The 20,477-nt window shown below is 40.4% G+C and overlaps 2 long non-coding RNA genes across 4 annotated transcripts in view; one reads left to right on the top strand and one right to left on the bottom strand.

Moving 5' to 3' along the window:
- LOC138741122 (uncharacterized) overlaps positions 1-19,330 on the top strand; it is a 79,840-nt gene extending 60,510 nt beyond the window's left edge. For 2 of the 3 annotated variants that reach the window (XR_011343339.1, XR_011343340.1), the window contains one exon: positions 19,154-19,330. This is a non-coding gene — a long non-coding RNA (uncharacterized lncRNA). The remainder of the gene's footprint in view (positions 1-19,153) is intronic. The other variant, XR_011343338.1, reaches the window with a different exon arrangement.
- On the bottom strand, positions 3,696-4,574 carry LOC138741121 (uncharacterized). The gene is made up of 2 exons (XR_011343337.1): positions 4,136-4,574; positions 3,696-3,894 (listed from the first exon to the last, which is right to left on the bottom strand). It is a non-coding gene; the product is annotated as an uncharacterized lncRNA (long non-coding RNA).
- Positions 19,331-20,477: the final 1,147 nt, after the last annotated feature.

Here is a 20,477-nt window from a genome sequence, read left to right as displayed (position 1 = left end):
CTGTGGAGAACTAATTAGACACTGTCATGGGATTCAAATGCAGTTCTCAATCTTTTACAATAGATCAACAGCACAACAAAACATTATTCCTGTTTATTTGTGTTGGTGTACCTTCAAGAGCTCTTTAAATGAGCAGATCATGATTTATGGTGGTGATACGGCAGGAAACGGGATCATTCAGCAGTGTAAATAATGTACAAACTCACCCCAGTTCAGCCAGGGTCAAACCCAGGTAGCACAAGTAATCTGTATGCTGCATTTCCAATCATCCTATCTTCTTTCATACATATAACAACATAGTGGAGGCCCATCAAACTGAAGCAATCCCATTTAATCCCATGCACACTTTCATTTCAACCGTACCTCTGAAAATCATTCTTTCTCACACATTCCCATCTACACCCCTTTAATCCTTTTTGCCATGAACCTGCACTCAGGGGTCATTTACATTTATCAATTAAACTGTTATCATGTATTTTTGGTTTATGAGAAGAAATAAAGACAGCCAGAGGAAAAGTAATACACAAAAGCACTGGAGAAATTCAGCAGGCCACATAGTTCTATAGGAAGCAAAGGCAGATAATCAATGTCACAGTGCTGAGGAAAAGCACATGGTCACAGAGAACTTGCAAACTCCACACAGACAGCATCCAAAATCAGGATTGAATCTGGGTGCCTAGAGATGTGAGACAATAGCACTAACTGCTGCATCTCCCTGAGCCTTAATCCAGAGTATACAAGAGAAGCACTGTCAGGTGAGTTCTGTCCACTGGGAGAAATACGCCTGCTGATATTTACAAGCATTACAAGTTGAAGCACCCTCTAGGACAGCCATTCTCAAGAGGGGCCATAGGGTCCTCCTAGTACATTTAAGGGGAGGGGAGGGGCATGGACTGAAACCATAGAACCATAGAAAACCACAGAGCAAAAAAACAGGCATTTGGCTCTTCTAGTTTGTGCCAAATCATTCTTCTCGTCCCACTGACCTGCACCCATTCCATGACTCTCCAGACCACTCCCATCCATGTATTTATCCAATTTATTCTTAAAAATCAAGAGTGAGCCTGCACTTACCATGTCAGATGGCAGCTCGTTCCAAACCTCAACCACTCTCTGAATGTAGAAGTTCTCCCAATGTTCCCCTAAACCTTTCACCTTTCACCCTAAAGCCATGCCCTCTCATATTTATCTCTCCCAATCTAAGTGTAAAGAGCCTACTTGCATTTACACTGTCTATTCCCCTCATAATTTTGTAAACCTATCAAATCTCCCTTCATTCTTCTGCACTCTAAGGAATAAAGTCCCAACCTGTTTAAACTTTCCCTGAAACTCAAGTCCTGAAGACCCAGCAACATCCTCGTAAATTTTCTCTGGACTCTTTCGAACTTACTGATATTCTTCCTATAGTTTGGTGACCAGAACTGCACAAAATGCTCCAAATTTAGCCTCAACAATGTCTTATACAGCATGGAACAGGCCCTTTTGCTCATCTCATCACATACACACATGCACGAGCACACACCCACACAACTTGACTCCAACTTGCTTTTTTTCTCTTTCCTAGTTCTGACAAAGGGCTTCCAACATAAATCTGAAGCCATTAACTTTGTTTCCCTTTCCACAGATGGTTTCTAACTGTTTCCAGCCTTTTATAATTAAATCTGATAGCTTCTTTTTTTCTCCCTTTCTGGCCATTTTTAAATTTCCTCCTCCCTCTACCTTTTTCTATGATTGGAAAAGGTTGTGGCTGTTTCTTCTCCTTTTAGATCTTTTTATTGATCAGATTATTGTTCTATAACAATGCTGTCCCAACCATGGGAATGTTTGATGGGACAGATTAGAGGGAACTTTTTTTAATATTTTCATTAAATTTTAAGAAAATACAGAATATATTAAATAATAACAATAATACATTTAATATAAAATCACAGAAAAACATTCATAAGGTCTGAAATAAAAGGAATGAGAGTCCCTCTTCTCCATGCACCCTCTCCTCAGACTCGAAAGTAATGGGGACAGACAGTAGGGAATAGAATGAGATAAATAAATAAAAAATAGAAAAGAAAAGCAAGGTTCGACATCTCAGAGTCACATCATTTTAAAAGTATTAAATTTCTAATAAGGAGTATACTAATTGACAAAAATTAAAATACATTATACAATCTTGGCATTCAAGTAATTTAAATAAGGTTGCCAAATTTTGACGAACATCAAATCTATTCCTAAGACTATAAGTAATCTTCTCAAGTGGAATACAACTTTGCACTTCCATGTTCCAATGATCAATGTGAAGTAGGGAATCAGATTTCCATGTTACTGCTATAGAATTCCTGGCTATTGACAATGCAATTTTAATAAATTTAGATTTACTTCTGGAGAAGTTAACTCTTATAACTGCCAAATTCACCAAAAGAAACATTTCTGGGTCTAGATAGAAGTTCACCCCCACAATTTTTGTCAACACTTCTCCAATTCTATCCAAACCAGGTGGAATGTAAAGAGGTACCAACATCTATACCACACCTAAAGCACCTATCAGAAAATTCTGGTTTATTTTTATGAATATTTTGAGGTGTGAGGTATAATTGGTGCAGAAAATTATAATGAATGAGCCTATTAATTAATTAAGATAGTCATATTATCTACACATGGATCTGACCAGCATTATGGATCGATTATAATGCCCAAAACCGATTCCCATCTCTCCTCGATCCATGTAGTCCAGATTTTTGGCTTTGATCTTGGATCAGAGCATATATATTAGAGATAAATTTGGTTGCATTCCCCTTTCAAATTAGAATTTCCATGTCTGAGCACATTGGTAGGACCATTAATGGTCCCCGCTTTTCCCTCAAAAAGATCACAATTGGAAATAGCAGAAGATGTGTTGTTAAGTAAATTATATTTATTTTTAAGTCCCTTAAAACTCATAAATTGCCCCTATTGATCATAACAATCTTCAATGAACATGATACTCTGTTGGACCAGGTAGTGTAAAGGGAATCTTAATGTGCATCCAACGTATACTGCAATGAAAACAGCACTTTAACGGTATTTCTCTTTAAATGGATGCTGACTGTCCTCTTGAGTGTTTCAATATTTTCATCTTTTCATCAGAGCCTGCAATTATTTTGATTTTCCCAAATTGTACCTGCTCTCTAAATATTTGATGAAAGAGTGTAGAAGGAATTATGTCTAACCTATGGACTTAAGGTTGCCATAACAAAAGGAGGACATGATCATAGGTTATCATACATACAGTGTGTTTGCATTTGTTGTTTTTGCAATATGGTTTAAACTTTGTTTAAAAACTATAATTCTTTTTGAAACACACTGAAATACATGGTAACCTATAACCATGTCCTCCTTTTTGGAAATTTGGAAATGGCCACCCTGGTATATACCCACCCTGGAGTGTTTGGTGGAACAGTAAAGGATAAGTTTCACTCTGTTGTGCTGTATCTGCCGTGGGAGGATTAGAAAGGAGTGTTAAAGTAGTGGCTCTGTAAACTCTAACTGTGCAGGATGAACTTTACTCTGTCTCTGTCCGATGCTGCAATTGTCCAGGAAAGGAAGGAATCAGGTCTTTTCTCTTAAAATTAATATCCCTCAACTCAATGTTCATACAATTCACAAAATATTTAATTCATTTTCCATCAGAAAAGGAAAGCTTAAGTGTGAGAGAGAGGCTTGAATGAAATGTTCCCAACCAAAGTTTTCTTTTCTTTATTGTCTTAATTTAATTCGGTATTGCCACATTTATATTTTTTCCCCCAGTTCCATCTTTCTGTAATCCATTCCTTTGTCTCTTATCTCTCATTCTGATGGAGACTCGTTCATCTTTGTCGAGTCTTTTTGACTGTCTTTTTCTTTCTGCTTCTGTCTTCTGAAATGCTGCATGAATATCAAAAGAACATTAAAATTATCCAAACCACCCTCAATGAATCACTGTCAGAACAGAATGACGCTCACTACAAAGCAAACCTTGTACAAGCAGACAGCAACCACTCTCCTCCTTGATAACAATAATTTATCTTCTGTAGTGTTTCCCTGACATCAATGACACAGAATTTAGACACTGGCTGTTAACAGACAAGTATTTCCATAAATACCGTCTATCTTGAGAGCCGATTACCTGTGACTTGATTCAGTATGTCTTCCATTAAAATTAACTGTCTTCCGGGGTGAAAATTTTATCCCAGTGACACTGAGAGACAGGACAACTGGCACTGTCTCATAGAGCAAAAGGCATTTGCACTATTTAAAGAAGCTGTTGTTCTTAATTCAAGGGCGGGTTTCCACCAGAATGGCTCTCTCATCCCAGAGCAAAAGAGGCAGAAAATTCTGCAACTTTTATCCAATCAATTCATTCCAGCAGAATCTCTCAAAGTTTTGTTTGGCCAAGCATGGAGTCAATCTGCATCAGTGAAGGTCAGATCATGCACTGGGTTCTTGGAACAGTAAATATAAAATAACAGTAAGTCATCTGAAAAATAATTCAATTGGATGTTTTTGCAGGTCTGCTCATTTCTGCCAGAGGAATTTAAGCTCATGAACTATTCAATACTTTCATTGTTATCTGTGCATTTGTTGTTGACTGGGTATGAAATAGAGTTTCAATTTCACCAAGATAAAATGTAATAAACATGCTGTCTGAACAACAAACCAAACCATCAACTTGTGAAAAATGGCACCAAAGGTAAGACTATAAGTGCCAACCAATGTTAAAGATAACACAAATGCCAAAATTGACATACTGACACTAATATCCACTTGGTATTTGTCCATTTGCTCAGGGGGTGAGCTTTATGTCTTTCATAAACTCTCTAACATAAAGCTCCTGGACTTACATTTCAAAGTTCAAAGTTCAGATTTATTGTCAGAGTACTCACATTGCATCACATAGAACTCTGAGATTCTTTTATTCTTGCGGTCCAGGCAGAATTTCTACTTATTGGTAACTGTAAAACCATGAAAAGTGTGAAGGTGAATTCACTAAAACTTTGCAATTCAATATGCAGGTGGAAGAGAGTAGATGTGGAAGTCTCAACATCGACTTCAGATTGTAAGAAGTCTCATGGAATGGGAAAGAAAACCTGCCAATTGCTAGCAACACAATTGAATTGCCACTCTTCCATTTTAGAAGCTCTAAAAGTGTCATGGGTGCTCAATGTACGCTTGGTGATGACGTCAATGTTCATCACTAGGAGTAGTTTGGTAGCACCAGCACTGCTGTAAACATCGGGTAAATCAAATTAAGGAATGTTGACTTGATCTGGGAGGTCCTAAACGTGGGAGACGTCTTCATTTGGATGAGTTATTAAATCCCCTCATTCAGATGGAAGAGATTTCATTGCTATTATGAGAAAGAACAGAAAGGTAGTTATCCCTAAAATCCTAGTCAATAATTATCCATCAATAAATATTTTTAAAACTGGTTATCCGATGAAAATCACAAACATTGTCATCCCCTTTTATTGTGAGGGCTTGCCATACACAATCAGCTGCAGAATTCTTGCAATGCAACTGCAGATGTCAAATATCTTTCGGATGTCAGTGCAACTTGAAATTCCAAATCATCACTAAATTAAAGATATTCATGTATTTTCCCCAATCAACTTCAGTTATCAAATCCAGAGAACTTTTGCGTATTTTTACTCAAATGTGTATTTTCTTTCCCTATTTTAATTTTCTTCTTCTTTGGCTTGGCTTCGCGGACGAAGATTTATGGAGGGGGTAAATGTCCACGTCAGCTGCAGGCTCGTTTGTGGCTGACAAATCCGATGCGGGACAGGCAGACACGGTTGCAGCAGTTGCAGGGGAAAATTGGTTGGTTGGGGTTGGGTGTTGGGTTTTTCCTCCTTTGCCTTTTGTCAGTGAGGTGGGCTCTGCGGTCTTCTTCAAAGGAGGTTGCTGCCCGCCGAACTGTGAGGCGCCAAGATGCACGGTTTGAGGCGATATTTACTCTTATGAGATCTGGACATAAGGCTTTTAAAATATTTTCTCTATACTTCTCAGATCCAGTAACTTTTTTTCCATTCATTTATTTTGATATTCCCTCAGCCCATTGACTTTTTGACCCTTTTCTCTGCTATGAAAATAGAAGCAAAGCTAACAATTCTCTCATCTCTTTGTGATTACAGTATCACCTGCAGATCTACATTTTCCTTCACCTGAAAAAAAAGCATTCTCCTCCTGAAACAAATTATAAAATCTTTTACTCTTAATAGTCTTTCTTTCAATCCCCTCCTTCTCCTGATATTTTCACAAATTCTAAATGTTATCTGGAAATGGCCGAGGTCATTTGGTATAGGAAAAGCAGAACCTCTCAACTCATAAGAAAGGGGGAACAGAAGCTTGATAGAAAGAGGAAAGGGAAACATAAAAGAGAAATGGAATCAGGTAGAGATGCTTGAAGAAGGAAACAAAAGAAGTAAAACAACAAAGTCTGAAAACATCATGATTGAAGTAAAAACACAATTCTGGAGAACTCAGCAGGCCACACAGCGTAGTTCATACAGCAAAGAAAAAGATAATCAACATTTTTGGCTTGATCAAGGTGTGTGACACTACAGCAAAAGAAGAAGGAAGGGAGTAGAGGTCAGTTGGAAAGAAAGGAAATATGTAATGGATCAAAATGAATTGAGTTGAGTTTTCAAGGGATTTTTTTCACACAGAGAGATTGAAAGCTGAACAAAGGTGGTGACAGAATCAAATGCAAATACTATGCCCAAGAGGTATTTAGAGAAATGTAAGTAAGCAAGGCATATAAAAGCATGGACCTAATGCGGGCAAATGGAATTTGGGTAGGCAGACAAAAGAGTGGGGCGAAGGTCCATTTCTGTGCTATGCACAGACTGCCCAAATATGGACAGTGCTGAATTCCAGATGTGAGGTGAAAGATGTCAATGTGATGTCATACTGTAACAACTAGGCAAAAAGCTGATTTTAAGTACATTGGAAAACAATAATCTCAGCAAACAATAATGGAGAATAGAAAGGGAATGATTTTTCTGGTGTTTGAACAGAGTCTATGAAAATATATATTCCACTTAAAACTTGGGCATAATTAACTCTAATAAGCCACAGTGGATGATTAAAAATACAAGGGAAAAAACTGAGTGTTAGAAAATGTGCAAGTGCTAAATGCATAGCCAGCAGGGAAGAGCAAACAGGAGAAATCAACCTCCTAGAAAAGAAGTCAAAATCAATTAGGAAAGCAACAATTAAATTACCAAGGAGCAAAAAACACAATGGTAAAATGTTGAATGCAGATAAATGAAGGCAAGTTTGAGTTAGTAATGCAGCATTAGAGAATAGATAGGATGCCATCACAGACAGGAATTGACAGGAATATTAAAAATGTATTTTGCTTCACCGGTGAGGATGATTAGATAAAAACAACACTGGAAAGTGAGATTAGAAATAACATAACTATGTTCACAATAAAGCAAGAAATATGATATATATTGGAGACACAAGAGACAGCAGGTGCTGTGATCTGGACCAAAAATAAAACAAACTGCTGGAGGAACTTAATGGATCAGGCTCCATTGGTGGAGGTAAAGGGGCAGCAGATGATTTGAGTTGAGAGCCTGCACCAGGACTAAAATATACAAATTAAATTCAAGGCGAGTAAAATCCCCAGACTGTACTAATTATAATAGATTTTTTTTATAAAGATTTTGGGCGGTATGGCTAATGTAGTGGTTAGCACAATGCTGTTACAGCGCCAGTGACCTGGGTTTGTATCTGGCACTGACTGTGAGGAGTTTGTTCCTTCTCCTTGTGACCTGTGTGGGTTTCCCCTGGTACTCCAATTTCCTCCCACCCTTCCTTTTCAAAAGTAGAGAGTTGTAGATTAATTGGAGGCAATTGGACAGCATGGATCTCAATGGCTGGAATCAACTTCTACTGTGTTATAAATAAAGTGCAAATTTGAGAAGAGAAAATATTTCTTTCTTTGGCTTGGCTTCGCGGACGAAGATTTATGGAGGGGTAATGTCCACGTCAGCTGCAGGCTCGTTTGTGGCTGACAAGTCCGATGCGGGACAGGCAGACACGGTTGCAGCAGTTGCAGGGGAAAATTGGTTGGTTGGGGTTGGGTGTTGGGTTTTTCCTCCTTTGTCTTTTGTCAGTGAGGTGGGCTCTGCAGTCTTCTTCAAAGAAGGTTGCTGCCCGCCGAACTGTGAGGCGCCAAGATGCACGGTTTGAGGCGATATCAGCCCACTGGCAGTGGTCAATGTGGCAGGCACCAAGAGATTTCTTTAGACAGTCCTTGTACCTCTTCTTTGGTGCACCTCTGTCTCGGTGGCCAGTGGAGAGTTCACCATATAACATGATCTTGGGAAGGTGATGGTCCTCCATTCTGGAGATGTGACCTACCCAGCGCAGTTGGATCTTCAGCAGCGTGGATTCGATGCTGTCAGCCTCTGCCATCTCGAGTACTTCAATGTTGGTGATGAAGTCGCTCCAATTAATGTTGAGGATGGAGCGGAGACAAGGCTGGTGGAAGCGTTCTAGGAGCCGTAGGTGATGCCGGTAGAGGACCCATGATTCAGAGCCGAACAGGAGTGTGGGTATGACAACGGCTCTGTATGCGCTAATTTTTGTGAGGTTTTTCAGTTGGTTGTTTTTCCAGACTCTTTTGTGTAGTCTTCCAAAGGCACTATTTGCCTGAAGAAAACTGAGGTCCTCCATCAGCCAGCTCCCCACCATGACTACCAACCCACCCCCCCCCACATCTCCATCGGGCACACAAAACTCAAAACCGTCAACCAGTTTACCTATCTTGGCTGCACCATTTCATCGGAGAGAAAATATATATAAAAAGAAAAATAATGTTGCACGTTTTCAATAATTAGTTGGAAAAACTGAGTTGGAGTTGGTAGAAGGTTACTATAGGTATTATGCCTATATTTAAAAAGGGAGATTTCATAAGTTTGAGGGATGATAAACTAGTTAAACATCATTACCAATGGGAAATATAAGATGCACATGAAAACAGAAAATAAACATTAAGTAATCAAAGATAAGGGTGAATGGATTTCAAAAAGCAAAAGTCTCTGCTGGCCAATCACATTTAATTTTGTTTTGGAAAAGAACAATGGAAGAGTGATTAGCTCTGCCATCTCACAGCTTCAGAAATCTGAGTTTGACCAGGATCTTCAATGCTGTGCAGTATTCACCTGTTCTTCCTCTGACTGTGTAGGACTTGCTGAGGAGTGCTGGTTTCATCCACCATCTCAATCATGAACTGGTAGGTTAATTGTCCACTGTAGCCTGCTCCTTCACATCTTCTTTTCTTTGGCTTGGCTTCGTGGACGAAGATTTATGGAGGGGGTAAAAGTCCACGTCAGCTGCAGGCTCGTTTGTGGCTGACAAGTCCGATGCGGGACAGGCAGACACGGTTGCAGAGGCTGCAGGGGAAAATTGGTTGGTTGGGGTTGGGTGTTGGGTTTTTCCTCCTTTGCCTTTTGTCAGTAAGGTGGGCTCTGCAGTCTTCTTCAAAGGAGGTTGCTGCCTGCCAAACTGTGAGGCGCCAAGATGCACGGTTTGAGGCGTTATCAGCCCACTGGCAGTGGTCAATGTGGCAGGCACCAAGAGATTTCTTTAGGCAGTCCTTGTACCTTTCTTTGGTGCACCTCTGTCACGGTGGCCAGTGGAGAGTCGCCATATAACACGATCTTGGGAAGGCGATGGTCCTCCATTCTGGAGACGTGACCCATCCAGCGCAGCTGGATCTTCAGCAGCGTGGACTCGATGCTGTTGACCTCTGCCATCTCGAGTACTTCGACGTTAGGGATGAAAGTGCTCCAATGGATGTTGAGGACGGAGCGGAGACAACACTGATGGAAGCGTTCTAGGAGCCGTAGGTGGTGCCGGTAGAGGACCCATTATTCGGAGCCGAACAGGAGTGTGGGTATGACAATGGCTCTGTATACGCTTATCTTTGTGAGGTTCATTCACATAGAAAAGTGGCAAAATAATCAAAGTGAGGTTGACGGGGATGTGGAAAAGAACAAGATGCAGGGTTTCAGGGAAATAAGTGTGGAATGGGATTAATGTAATTTCTATAGGGACCCAAGCGGCCAAATGGCTCCCTTCTGCAATATAGTAAATCAGTAACAAAGAGAATAGAGAAGGATGGGGTAAAAGCTGCGTCATATCTAAAATTCCAAAAGTTGTTTGGTGAGGTAGTACCAGAGTCACCTGTACCTGAGGAAGCTATGTAGGAGTGGTGGAGGTCCTCCAGACATAGGCTCAGAAGACTGTGGATGAACATCGCCACTAAGGTGAATGCTGGACTCAAGCGTCAAGGTCCTGAATGTAATGTGTGAAGTTCAAGATCAAGGATATATTTTTAAAAGCCAAATCTTACCAACTACAGCATGAACCTCATTCAAAACTTAATGCATCACACCCAATTAATCATCCATCAGCAATCACTTTTCATACGCAGCATCCTCAAACACTTAGCCTTACATACAGAGCTTGGTGCCAACATGACTTAAAAAGGCAGTGCTCAAAAGAGGTTGTTGTACATGGAACAGTCTAGCAATCAGTCCTCTGGCAGAATTGCTGAGGCACAGCCTGGTGGGAGTGGCAATATCTCAATGGGGTACCAGGCTTCCAGACATTCCTCAGGACCCCATTCCTGCCTGCCTGTTCAGACAGAAGGTGTAGTCCTGAACCAGCCTTCCAGGCCAAGGGAAACTTGAGATCCTCCTGCAAGACAACCTGCTTTCTCCTTACAAGGGAGCAGCTTTTCACCACCAAGGCTACAGCAACTGTGGTTAAAAACACACACACACACACACACACACACACACACACACACACACACACACACACACACAGACACACACACACACACACACACACACACACACACACACACACACACACACACACACACACACACACACACACACACACACACACACACACACACACACACACAGTAAATGCTGGAGGAACTCAGTTGGTCTTGCAGTGTCCATAGGAAGTAAAGATATATTACCAACATTTCAGGCCTGAGCCTTTCTTCGATGTATCATAACACTACAATCAAAGCATCTGCAGATTTCCGTGCTTCACTACCACAACTGTGGTATCACTGCAAAGTAATAAGAGGCAGACAATAGTACAGAGAAGGAGAGGACTGAAAGAATGTTCAAGGATGACTAGTTGACATTTCTATGCAGATTAGAATGTTTGGCATTTGTTTGGAATGCTGACTTTGTGTGGTCTTTTATTTTGGCTTTATGGTCAAACACTGTACAGAAGGCTCATATGGGAAATGTTGACGAATACAGTTGGATTTATTTACAGTGCATTTTAGTAGGTGGCCACAGGCAACCAGTTCCTTCTTTATTCTCCTTTTCCTTCCCTTCCTCTCCTTCTTACAATGTTTCACAGGTAGTAACACAATGACACCCCCACATAGCAAGGTTACCCAGCGTACTGTGAAGCACAATGAATCTTGGCAGTTGTTTTTCTGAGGGTTCCACCGGAGTTGGTTGCAGGCTGGTATGGGTTACTGAAGAGGTTGGTGACTTATAATGCCGAGAGAAATGCTTCAGAGCTATGGAAACAAATCCACACTTTTCACAGTCTGGCCTCAGATCTTGATAGCCAGGGATGAGTGGTATTGTGAGATGGAATGAGGTTGTCTTGTATAAGGCCCATCCTACATTCACTTTAGGGAATGAGTCAACTGTGGCCTGGAGCTCAATCTCTGAACAGGTACATTAGCAAATATTGACTGCATATTTAATGACTGGCATTGGGATTGTCCTCATTCCAGAGAGGAGATTATGATGAATTTCCATTCCAATGGGAAGCTTACTGTTGAAATACCATTTTACTATATGGAAGATTGCGAAGGAGGTTGTTAACCCTACTTTGCTTAACTCCAGTTTGGATTGGGATTGGATGCATGATGTACCTGTTGGTTCAGATCATGGCTTGCATGGTCAGCAGATGTAGAATTCCAGTGAATTTCTGCTGTGAGTCAAATTTGAGAAGGATTCTTCATAATCCTACTCATTTTATAGGATTGAAGGCTTTGTGAAGTTCCAGAAACTCATGCTACTTCCTATATTTGTCATGCAGTGGAGATGATGGATGGAGTCAGCACAGTGATTCTAGGAAGAGGGAGTAAGGAAAATCCTAGCAACAGTTTCCTTTGTTGCAGAGGACAGGGAGGCCTCTCTGGAATTACCACATTTAGATTTCTCCCTTCTTTAAACAGTGTCCATGAGATGCAGTGGAATGCTCTCCTCTTTCCAGTTAAGGAAAAGTCTCCAGATCAACAAGAAGCATCCAAGAACACATACAACATTCAGCATCTATTTCATCCTTGTTTTCTCTCTATGATCTCAAGCATGACCTGTGAAATTTAATTTAAACATAACATTATTCTTGTATAGATTCTTTGAGTTCTGCTCATACTCTATGTGCATTATTGCATTATCTACTTAGATTTGAACCATTTAGGGAAAAATACCTATTTATTGTGATGGTTGATACCAAATCACGTACACTATATACATTTTTTTTAATTAATTTTCAAGATCTTGGCATCACTGTCAAAATCAGCCTTTAATGCCCGTCTTCAATTTCCCTTGAAAAAGTGATGCTGAGCCCCCTTCTTGAACTCCTGTTGTCTTTCCAGTGAAGGACATGTTGCAATTGTCAACTATGTGATGGAGCTGCCTAAGGAGAAAGCTGCCCAACTAACCTAAAGGCAACATTTACACTTAATGTCCATATATCATATGTAATATTGGAGCCTTCACATCTCATTTGAGGAGGGTGAAAGAAAGGTTGGTGAAACTGTGAGAAGCTGTGTGTGGTTGGAAGCAGACCTTTAATGGAAACTGCAGTATGCCAAGAGCTCGATGCAGCTGTTTCTTCCTGGAGCTCCTTGGAGAAATCACAGAAAACAGATTTGAGCAATCTGGATCTGTACAGCTGTGACTTGCCTCTCCTGCGCACCCCCAACCCCCGTCCAAGACAATGTCAGATACAGCCGAGAGGAGGAGCACCATCTGGCTTTCAGTCCTTGCACTGTTACATGGGATTATACTCAATCCTAAAAAGACCAAATGAGCATCAGATCATAATTTGTTTAACTACACAGAGGCAACAAGCCAATCTTTAGGGGAATTCATTTTGATACAGTAGACACAAATTCTAAGGGAGTCTGAGCATGTATTTTGTACAAGGAGTCTACACAGGGAGACTAAACAAAGAATACACCTCAACTTCTGCACAGAGGTCTGGTATCGACAAAGCAGTCTACTCTGTGCATGGTGGCTTCAGAGATGACATTCACTGGTAGGGTAGCAGTCTCACAGTGCCAGAGAAGTGAGTTCATCCCTGACCTCAGGTACTGTCCATGTTGAGTTTGCATGCTTTCTTAACTGTGGGTATATCACACACACACACACACACACACACACACACACACACACACACACACACACACACACACACACACACACACACACACACACACACACTCACACACACACACCGCTTGTCTGGCCACCAGTGCAGTGAGGCCAATCATATCCTTCCATGCTCTCCATTGCAGCTAATTCTATCAGAACTTGTACAGTCGAGGGTTTTGGGCTGAGTCAATCTCCTAGTCTGGTTGTCATCTTCAAACTGAACTGGGTAAGGGGCTTGATTGTCCAATGTAGTCACATCATTTGAGAATAAAGCTGGTTTAAGTAAATGGGATATTCTCTCAGTTGCTACCCAACATATCAAATATTCTTTGACAAAATAAGCAGGAAACCCTGATCAGAGATGGAAGCCGCTCTACTGTATTTGACAGTGCGATAATCCTGCCACAAGCTACCCTTTCATGTTTCTCCTCATCTCTGATTTCCATTCAGCGCTTCAGACATAGGAACTTTCAGTGAACCTATCTCATCAGGCAGGCAGGTTGCAAACTAAGGGGAACAGCTTGCATTTCAATTTGCCAGTTTTTTGCTGTCATAGAAAAGCCATGTTTTTATTTGCAAAGGATGTAGTCCCTACAGCAATCTTGAAAGATTTGATATGAAGGCCAATCACTGAGTTATAGCTTAGTATTACCATATCTGTTCCAAGGTCCCCAATAAGATACCACCCATTTTTAACTCACCCCCACAAGATGCAAAGAATTGAACATCTGGCCTAGGGAATGAAATTACAGGTTTCAATAATCTGAATTTCCTGGGTAACATAATATTCCAAGTCAATATTCAAGACTGGGAGAAAACATAATGATCAAAGGTGCTATTATTTGGTTTAGATGCTATCCACTTCCCACTATAGGTGCAAAGATTGCATTACTCAAAAAGAGCAGCACATTTCTCCCCAATATCCTGGCCAACATTGACTCCACAAATGCCAGAAGGCTGAACTAATCATATGGCCGAGAAATGGATCGTAGCGCTCCAGAGAAATGGATCAGAGGTCAATCCACAGGATCACAAGAAAAGATCACTGGAGTTTCCCTTCCCCCCTCCCCCTCCCTCCACCCCGCCTCTGTTGACATGATCTACCAGGATCATTGTCTGAAGAGGACATGCAAAATTATTGAGGACCCCTTCCACCCTACACACAGCATCTTTCAGTTGCTCCTGTCAGGGAAAAGGCCTGGATAGAGCCAGCACCACCAAGCTGAGGAACAGCTTTTCCCACGGGCAGTGAGAATACTGAATGACCAAAGAAACTGCTCACACTAACCATCCGAGACTCTCCTTTATACAAAACTCTTTATTTATTTTTATCGATAAAATATTTGTCCTGCACATATGTATTCTTTGCATTGTCTGGTTGTGTGCCTGCATGTTTTGCACTGAGCACCAGAGAATGCTGTTTTATTGGGTTGTACTTGTACAACCAGATGGCAATAAACTTGACTTGCTGTTGGTGCGATTGAGCAAATTAGCAACTGCCTTTCCTGCTTTAAAGTAGCAGCCAGGATTCAGAAAAATGCTGTTGTTTGCAGAGCAACATGGAGACTTGAAAAGCACATTGTAAATGGATGACCTTGTTGCTCCAACGAGATGATTTCCCTTCCCTCTAATAGGATTCTGAGTACTGTTAAAAGCTAGAAGGTGCCTACAAAAGTGTGAGAAGGAACATTCGGGGTATGGTGTATTACGGTGGATAGACCAGGGAATATTCACTGCTTACTGTCCACTGCAAGGAACCAAGTTAAGAGGAGGGAAATCTAAAAAAAAGCCCTCATAAAATTGTTCCATCCCTCATCTGACAAGTCCCACAACCAGCTCAGTTTTATATTTGCTTTCTGATGTTTATTCCTCCTGTTCGTACAAATTATGGGTCTCTGGTTTCATCCTCCTTCAAATTATATTAAGTACACGAAACCAAGTCCATGGTTACCCTCAGAACTGAGAGCTGGGGCTAATTTAAATAAAAACTAAGACCTTGAAGACTTTGAAAAGCAACATTGATTTCAGTTCTAGTTCTTTTGTTATCAACGAAATTACTGCAGAAAGTACTAACAGTTCAGTTGGCTCACCAATTGCCTAAACAGCATGTCTAATATCAATAGGAGGGAATCTCTTTAATCTACAACATGTAATAACAGAACAGATTGAAAAAAAAATAGATAGATCAAAATTAATGGGGATTTAGGAAAGGAAATTATGTTTTGACTAATTTCTGTTCTAATGAATAAAGCTTTGGTTTGGCCATATTGCAAATATTGTGTGCAGTTGTGATTGCAGTATTACAAGAGGGATGTGGAGGCTTTGGAGAGGGTGCAGAAGAGGTTCACCAGGATTAGAGAGTATTAGCTCTAAGGTCAGACATACTTGGATTATTTTCTTTAGGGAGTTGTGAGAAACCACCCGGGCTTAGAGGATGTCAAATCCATTTGGGGGAGGTTGAAAAAAAGTAAAGGACAATAGTAGAAGTGTAACAGTAGCCACACTGTAGAAATGATAAGTAAACAATAAATAATGGGGAAGGGGATGCATTTATCATGCACCACTTTAAACTTCAGGCAGATTGAATCCCAGAAGTAATGATCAAAGCATGACAGAATCTAGCATTCAGTTTGAGACTGAGAAATTTGGTGTGTGAAGCAACAGGGCGAAACTTAAATTTAGACATACATCTTGGTATTAGGCACTTTTGGCCGATGACCCCATCCCACCCATTTACACCCAATTAACCCACAACCTCCCATATGTTTTGAAGGGTGGGAGGAAACCCCACAGCACATGGAGGAAACCCACACAGACAAAGGGAAAATGTACAAATTCCTTACAGACAGCGCCAGATTTGAACCCAGGTAGTTGGCAATGTAATAGCATTGCTACACTTAACCCTGCTACACTTAGGATAGTGTTGGCCAAAATGAGATAGGCAAATAGATAGCAGGCAATTTCAAAGAATACTGTGATACTATGGCACATTATCCCTTTTGTAAAATGCAGATAAACATGACTCATGGGTCACAGGTTTGTTTCTTGGTCCTGAACACAAAGTCCCATCTTTATTGCTCCTGTATGTCAGTGCCCTTTGATGAAGAGCCAGTAGAAGAGGGCTGTTTATTTCCCCTTTTCTAAATTTTTTTTCCTGTTCCATGATCCTCATTTCCTGGAAGCTGCCTGGAGCATGAGATTTAGCTCCATTACATCAGTGCTGACAGAAAAATAGTGTCAGCTGCATGCTAAGAGTGAACATGAATTTTATTTTCCTGCCCTTTGAAGTGGGTGTGACACTAACAGTTTTAAATAACACCAATAATTGTGTGGAATCTGACATAGTACAATGATACCAGGAATGAAAGGATTAGCATTTGAGGAACGATTGACAGTTGTTGAACTGTAATTGTTGGAGTACAGAAGGATGAGGGGAGCCCTCATATTTAAAATACTGAAAGGCCTGGATAGATGAGATGTAGCAAGGTTCTTTCCTATGGTAGGGGATTGTAGGACAAGAGGGCACAACTTCAGGAAAGAATTCTTAAAACAAATGCGGAAAAATTTCTTTAGTTAGAGGGTCGTGAGCCTGTGGAATTGATTTCCCCAAACAGCGGTGAAAACGAGGTTGTTGGGTGAATTTAAGGAAGAGATTGACAGGTATTTGATCAGTCAGTGCATCAAGGGTTACAGGGAGAAAGCCAGGGAGTGGAGCTGAGTGGAAGGATGGATCAGCACATGATTAGAATGGGGGATCAGAGGTCTGCTTCTAGTTCTAGATCTTGTGATATCAGGAAGGTTGCTTGGCCAACAAACACTCCAAACCCACAACCTCCCTTGAGAAAGATAATTCAGCAGAGATGAGCATTTGCTGTTTCCTTCAAGTCACACACCATCACAGATGGAGTTTTAAGTGCAGGAAATGTATTGGAGAGGTTGGAAGAAGGGTGGAGCTTCCATACTGAAGAGGTGAAAGTGACCAGTATTGGTCCTGGATTGTTCCTGGCTTTGGAGATTGAGTTGGATGGATCCAAAATCAAATCACTGTATCAACCTGAGCAAGCAAAATGATGGAGAAGATTGGTGTGTGAGAGATGTTCTACCAGATAAATGCAATCTTTTGGAAATTTGCATATAAACTGATGAAAGCACTAAAGCTGTAAATGAGCAAGACTACCCCACCCACTTTACTTCACCACATCACCTAGAAACTCAAGGAGCTATGGACTTGAACCTCAAAATTCCAATATGCATCAGATCTCCCAAGATCCTGCCATTAACTGCGCATGTTGGTCTTGCATTTGATAACTCAAAAAGCAACACCTCACACCTCACTCCATCTGCTACTATATCCTACTGAATCCTTTATCAACCTTCCTCACTCTCCACAACTCTGCCAATTTTTATGTCTATTGCAAACATACTTATCAGGTTTCCTACATTTTCACCTAAATCCTATCCCCCCCCCACCCCCCCCCACGCACACACACACACACACACACACACACACACACACACACACACACACACACACACACACACACACACACACACACACACACACACACACAGCACTCATAATTACAGAACACTGTTGGTTATACACTTCCAGTGAAAATAATAATCCCCCACCACTAGATTCTGTCTTCTATGGCCAAGCCAATTTTGAATCCAATCCACCAAGTCTCTGTGGATTTTATATATTCATCCTCTGGAACAGCCCATCATGAAGAACTGTCAAATACTTTAGTAAAGTCCATGTCAACAACATCCATTGCCCGATCCTCATCAATCATCTTCATCACATCCTAAAAAACTCAATAAATGTTTGTAAGACAAGTGAAATCCCCTGCTAGGGGAGGTGGTGAAAGCAGGTACTGTCACAATGCTTAAGAAGTATTTAGACAGGTGCATGAACAGGCAGGGAATGGAAGAATGTAGTCCATGTACAGGCAAACAAATTAATTTAATTGGCATCATGATTGATGCCAATAAGGCCTTTACCATGCTGTGCTGTTACATGTACTTTGAACAGATTGAATCTATTCTTATTGAAAGAATGATTCCTATGGGGCTGAATAATGTAAATTCTGAGAGGATGATTCCCATCATTGATGAGTCTAGGATCAGAGAACATAGCCTCAGAGCAAAGGGGCAACTATTTTAGATTGCAACGAGGAAGAATCGAGAGTTTTGGAATTCATTGTTCCAGAAAGCTGTGGAGGATGAAATTATTGAATATATTAAAAGTTGATTGATAATTGTTTTAATCAATAAAGAAATCAGGGGTTGTGAGGAGAGAGCATGAATGTAGAGGAAAATTAGATCAACCATGAATGGTGCAAGGCCAGCATTGTCCACTCAAGTCACTGCCTCTAATTAACAGAGTTAATATGGGTCATTTGGGAAGCCAGCCTGCTAAAGGTGATAATGGTAGTGAATATAATGAATCTCAGGGGTAACTTCCCTACAATCAGCTTGCTTTAAATCAGCTGTCTTCACAATTACAAGAGAATTTAGAACTCTCAGTTTTGGGCAAAATAATTAAAGTTCCCATCTTGGAATGAGATCACATTATGAATTTGGAGAATTGATTTTGCAGCCAAATTTTCAGGTAACCAAATATCAAAAAAAGACAACAGCAAGTTATCAACTAGCTGCCTGACTTCTGTGTACCTCTTCTCTCCAAACAGTGACAGAAGGAAAGAAACAGCCACACTGATATTCCAGAGAGATGTCCCAAGGAGATAATTCTACAATTAATCACATCAATGTCCAAAAGAGCTCCTCAAAAATCATATCATCAATTTTTGATGTGTTTCATTATGCACTCAGTAAACTCCAAAGCTGTTTGAAATAATAAAACAACTGAAAGTTGGCATCTTTATTAACTAGGAAACATAGCTTATTCATGCAAACACTGAATGTCCACTGACAGATTTATTACGCTGAATGTCTATCGAGCACTCTCACTCTGTCTCGTTATGAATTTCATGTTCTCTTTAACACTTGGCTTTACTTAAATTCAGTTGCGATTTTCTCAATTATTTTCGCTCTTTATTCTTGAAGATTTTTTTTCCTCTTACCTATCTGTTCCCTCCTTATATTTTTTTTCTATTTCCTATGGTTTTTAATCACTCTGCTTGTATTTCTTCCTCATTATTCTCACTGAATTGATATATTTTTTACATATAAATTATTTTATTCTTCCATAGTCAATTTTCACACTTACCTTCCAGAGGAGCCTCTCACACAGAACAACTTGCATAGGGATATTGCCGTGTGTTTAGACTAAGTACCTTACGTAGGCAGACATGGGTCGACGTCGACTCTGACACATATCATACATGCCAAGTACAGCATCACAGTGTTGACATAGTCCTATTCCATTGTTGCAATCCACCTGCAGTTGAGTTTAGACTGCAGGCATTCAACAATAATGTCGAGGGGGTGCTGCAGGTAAAATTTCGGAACAGGAATGAGTCATTCATTTCCGTTCTGATCTTTTACACAGATTGTGTTCCAGGAATTTGGAATTAATTTCCCAGAATGCCACAGCCATGTAAAAGACACATATGTCATCTTGACTGTGTTTCTCTCCCTCTCCTTCTTCTTCCAAAGATTTGTCAGTGCATTCAAGCAACAGTCCCCTGCCAAATTACCCTTTTGTTTTACCATAAACAGACAATGGAATTATGTAAAAGTGAAATTAGTAAGTATATCAAATGCACATGACAAAATTTGGCACAGATACTGGAATATGATGCCAGTGAAGTGGCAGGCTAGATGGCATTAGTTAACATAGCCAACTAAAGATTACAATCTCATACCTAAGGAACGAATGCACTGAAAATATTTTCAGATCACCATCAATTTATGCATGTATCTTGGTCTCAAGTTTCAGATGTTGCTGATAAATCCAACAGAAAACATCCCATCTAATGAGGCAGGCACATTAGGTTAAGTAATTAAATAATGTCTCCTTTTTTCAATTAAAATCAATCTGTTGAATGAACT

This window comes from Narcine bancroftii, chromosome 8 (genome assembly GCF_036971445.1).
Source record: "Narcine bancroftii isolate sNarBan1 chromosome 8, sNarBan1.hap1, whole genome shotgun sequence".
Classification (NCBI taxonomy): domain Eukaryota; kingdom Metazoa; phylum Chordata; class Chondrichthyes; order Torpediniformes; family Narcinidae; genus Narcine; species Narcine bancroftii.
Note: the sequence above shows the minus strand (reverse complement) of the source record. Positions and strands in the feature narration are given on the sequence as shown.